The sequence below is a fragment of the Phyllostomus hastatus genome, unplaced genomic scaffold (genome assembly GCF_019186645.2).
Source record: "Phyllostomus hastatus isolate PE091 unplaced genomic scaffold, TTU_PhHast_1.1 phas_contig_1424, whole genome shotgun sequence".
NCBI lineage: Eukaryota > Metazoa > Chordata > Mammalia > Chiroptera > Phyllostomidae > Phyllostomus > Phyllostomus hastatus.
In genome coordinates this window covers 1-4,928 of record NW_025333594.1, presented here as the reverse complement: position 1 = coordinate 4,928, position 4,928 = coordinate 1, and the positions used below count along the sequence as shown (strand labels likewise).

The 4,928-nt window shown below is 47.3% G+C and overlaps 1 pseudogene; it reads right to left on the bottom strand.

The window, feature by feature from the left end:
- Positions 1–279: 279 nt before the first annotated feature.
- On the bottom strand, positions 280–1,482 carry LOC123830201 (annotated as a pseudogene).
- Positions 1,483–4,928: the final 3,446 nt, after the last annotated feature.

Here is a 4,928-nt window from a genome sequence, read left to right as displayed (position 1 = left end):
GACAGGAACAGACACAAATTCACATTGGAAAAGGGCAGCGAACACGAGCCTGTGTGACAACTTGCTGCCTTCCTTACAGTCAGGCCACCACAGCCGAGACTCCCGGGTACAGCCAGTGGTGCCGGGACACCTGCCACTTCCCAGCCCTCTCGTATTTTAATTTACATAAAACTCAGTACTTTCTTCCGTAGATTTAATAGTCAATTTTGTAGACATATTTCTACCAAGTTTTCATATTTCCCATTACCGTGCATATATGTATACAGGTTGCGCTGTGTATCCATTTTATTTTATGTTTTATTTTAATTCTTACCTTTGATCCCCTTCAGCCTTGTCTTTCTACCCAAAATCTGGAAATCACCAGTCCATCCCCTGAATCTAACAGCTTGGTTTTTTGTTTGTTTTAGATTCCACATATAAGAGAGTTCACATAAAATTCGTGTTTCTCTGTCCTGCCTTTTTCTCAGAAGTTGCCCTTGAGGTCCATCCTTGTTGTTGCAAATGGAAAGAATTTTTTTATGGCTGAACACGGTTCCGTGTATTTCAGAGGTTGTTTACCCATTCCTCCTGCATGGACACAAAGGTGGTTTCCACGTCTAGGCTCTTATAAACAACGCTGCAACGAACACGGAAGTGCAGGTATCTTTCCAAGTTTGTGTTTTTGTTTTCTGCAGCTAAGGATCCAGTGTTGTGATCACTGGATCATATGGTACTTCTTTCTTTCTTTAATTGTTTTAAATCCTCGGCCAAGGACATATTTTCATTGCTTTCAGACGGAAAGGGAAGGAGAGAGGAAGGGGCAGATAGAAACACTGACGTGAGAGAGAACCACGAAGCAAGTGTCGGGTCTCCTGGGGACAAGGGGATGCCCGGTCTCGCACCTGGAAGCCCACAAGGCTGAAGGGACGGAGCAGAGCGGCTCGGTCACCTCGGTTCTTGCGGAAGCAGATGAGGATGAGGACGAGGCCGACCTGCGGCCCGCTCCTCAGCAGACTCGGGAAGGACTGCAAAACCGCCCTTGGAGCCCTGCGGCAGAGCACCGCCTGGGACCTCAGTGCAGAGGCAGCTGCGACTGGGCACCGCTCTCCAGTTCACGTGTTTGGCATCTGGGGGCCTGGTCTGGATGCTGCGAGTTTCCGTCTTGTCGTTAGACGTTGGTTCCTGTGTTACATTCAGGCTGTCATCAGAGTAAAATTAATTGGCCGAAAGTCTCTGGTTCTTCTGACTCTTCCTTCAGCCGCCTGGGATCTTCGGGGCTGGGTGAGGGACACCAGGAGCACCACTGAGGCCCCGGGCCCAGGGCTCCACAGCAGATGACAGAGGCCCTGAAACTTTCACTGCTGCGTCCACCTTGGCTGTGCAGGCTGAGGAGCAGCGCGGTGCAGCTGGCGTGGGCGGGGCGCTGGGCTGATTTTCCGCCTTTTCTCCTGGGAAGCAGTGGCTGCTGCGGATCCGCTGCAGGGAGGATTCCCCATCCCGCTGCTGAGGTAGGAAACCAGGGGAACCTCTGCTGGCCCAGCCGGACTGCGGCCGCTGCTAGCCGTCACAAACTCGGATCGAATTTTTGGAAATGAGTTCTGTGAGTTCTTTGCATAGTCGGGATATTGGCTTCTGATCTATCTGATCAGTGATTTTGTAAGTGTGTTCTCCCATTCAGACAGTTGTCTTTTCATTTTATTGGTGGTTTCCTTTGCTCGCAGATGCTTTGTAGTTAGGTGTGGTCCCACTTGTTTATTTGCTTTTGCTTTTGGTGTCAGATTCAAAAAATCATCACCAAACCTGGGCCTAGGAGCTTATAGTCCAAGTTTTCATCCAGGGGTTTCAGACTCAGGTCTTATGTTCTTCAAATTTTAGGTCCATTTTGAGTTAAGTTTTGTGTGTGGTGTAGGACAGTGGTCGGCTTCTGTTCTTTTGCCTGTGACCGTCCAGTTCTCCCAAGACTTTTTATTGAAGAGTCTGTTCTTTTCCCATTGTTTATTCTAGCTTTTTTGCTGTAAATTAATTAACCATATATGAGTGAATTTATTTCTGGGATCCTTTCTTCCAATGATTTATGTACCTGTTTCTATGCCAATGCCACACTGCTTTAGTTATCATAGTTTTTTAATGCAGTTTGGAATCAGAAGGAATGATCCCTCCAGCTCTGGTCTTTGTCCAGATTGCTTTAGCTACATGGGGGCTTTGGTGGCTCCATACCAGGGTGAGGTTCTTTGTTCTATTTCTGGGAAAAAATACTTCTGTGACTCTAGTTTTGTCTTTCCTAGAATTTTGAATTATTGTAGTCTACCAGACACAGTCACTTGTGGTTGATGCCATTCACTTAGCATCCCCTGTAAGGTTCACCCATGCTGTGGCATGTAAGGTGTTTTGTTCTTTGTCATTGCTGACTAGATTCCACACTGTGGGTATCAGATTGCTATTGTTCCTGCTGTAACAATAGACCACCAGCTGGGTGACTTAAACAAACAGAACCCTATTGTCTCACAGTTCTGGAGGCTATAAGTCCTGACCCGAGGTGTTCTCAGGCCCACGCTCTCACTGTGGCTCCAGGAGACAATCTGTCCTCAGCTTCTTTCTTTGTCATGACTCCTGGTGTTGCCGGGAACCCTCGGGGCTCACTGACTTCCATCCATCACTCAGGTCTCTGCCTCCATTGTCACATGGCATTCTCATCTTCTTGTGGGACACCGGTCATAGCAGATAAGGCACCAGCCAGCTCCAGTACGACCTCATCTTAACTGCTTACTTCTCCAAAGGACCTGTTTTCAAATAAGGGCACATCTGACACCCCAGTACTTTCAATAAAAGGGGGAGAGAACACATGCTGAAGGTTCAGGTGTTAAAGCTTCAACCTACCTTTTTGGGGGAAGAGTTTAACCCACAACAGTTTGGATATGCCAGAATTTGATTGTTCCTTCACCAATGAAGAACATTTGAGTGTTTCTGGTGTGGCCCATTATAAATATTTTAATAAGGAGGCATTCACACACACGTCTGTGTTTGCTGTTTCTCTTGAGACAATCCTTAGTGGTGGGAGAGCTGGTTTGTCTGCTTCACTGGAAGAGACCCTGTTGATTCCCCCAAATGCATTTCCGTGCTGAGTGGCCATCTGGGAAAGTGCTCCCCGCAGCACTCGGCACCGGCTGTGTCTGCACCTGCAGTCTGGCTGACGGGTCTGCAGTGGGAGCTTGTTAGGGATTTACCATGCACGTCCCGGAAGTCTGGTCTCGTTGAGCATTTACTCGTGTGCTTGTTGGTCATTTGTGATTCTTCTTTTCATTAATGTCTTTTGCCCATTTTATAATTGGGTTGTTTTGTTGTATTATTATCACTATTATTTTATTATTGTGTATGAATTCTGTCTATGTTCTGGATACATGTGTATGTCAGATATGTTTGGCAAGTAGTTTCTCCCAGTCTGCGGTTTGCCTTTTCCTTTTCTTCAGTGTGTCTTTAGCAGAACAAAAGTGTTAAATTTGATGTCCATGTTTTCAGCTTTTTCTTTATGTATTACACTCTTTTGTCCTACTTAAGGCATCTTTGTTTAACTCAGTATCACCCAGAGTTTCCTTTGTATATACTCCTCTGGAAGTAGAATTATGTCAGCTCTTACATTCAGGTGACAATCCATCTTGATATAATTTTTTGGACACTGCCTAACTCTTTATTTTTTGTGACCTACATTTTTTCATGTTAAACACTCTTACACTGAATGACACAAAAGGAAACTTCAGTTACAACAGTCACACAGAAGCTTGGGTCCAATGTTAGTGAAAAGAATTGAAGGAGAACAAAATCCCTCAAGAAAGCTCCCGCATCACACTCCTGTTCTGGGAGCTGGCCCCTGGTGGCTCTCAGTCAGTCTTGGGTCGTCTGCTGCTTTCTGTGTGGCCCCTCCTGACAGGACAGGCCCTCCTCACCTGCTGACCCAGTGACAGTGGTGACCTGTCACACTCCTGACTGCAGCAGTGACAGCGGGGCTGAGATTGCAGAGGGCCTGGTCACAAACATCATGACACAAGTACTTCAAAGCGCAACTGCAACACTTGAAATTCTCATTGGAGAAATGGGTCTGGATTCTCACATTTCCAAAGTGTCATCATGCAATTGTGCAAGTTAAAATGTCATTTGTGTTTGCCGTGTCTCGGAGTCTACACCTCAGAATACTGCTGCAGAAAACAAAGAGTTCCTTTCTATTCCCAATGTACAGAAGACATGTAGTACCGATGGTGTGTGACGGTGTCACCTGCACCCCAGCTTCCTGCTGTGCCAACTCCCACTCTTCTGTGAGTGGACAATGTCAAGGGTAGTGTCACAAAGGTGGTTTTTGGGACATTGTACAGCTATTTGGCACATCACCTTTGTTTCATTAAAAAGGATGCCATGAAATCCACCAGAGGAATGATTCAACTCTGGATGCTGCAGACTGCTAGGGAGCTTCTTTGTGGCGACCACACACGGAGCTCACTGTGGGTCTGGCGTGGTCACAGCGACCACCCTCACTAACTGCAGGGGACAGCTCTGTGGGCTCCCCCAGGCTCCCCAAGCCCGGCAGACCCCCGAAGGCTTCCAGAGGCACCACAGGCTCCACAGCACAGCCTTGGAGGAAAAGAAGGCTTTTCGTTGTGCGATTTGGAGGAGACCCTGGCCAGCTCTTCCCACAAAACCATGACACTAAAGAATCCCTAGGCTGGGAGCTTGTCTTTCCAACTCTCTGGGGACTCATAAGTTTCGGCATGAAGCGGTCACTTAGTTCAAATATTTTTCACCAGTTATGTGACAACCCCAAAGAACTAATCCTCGTGTTCCTCTTAGTGGCTTTTGCAAATATCAGCACTGTGGGGCACTGCCAGGTGTATGGATGAGGCTGGCTCCTCCAAGCAGGGCGCCCACCTCCGGCAAGGTGGGTCCTGCTGGGCTAGTTGAGA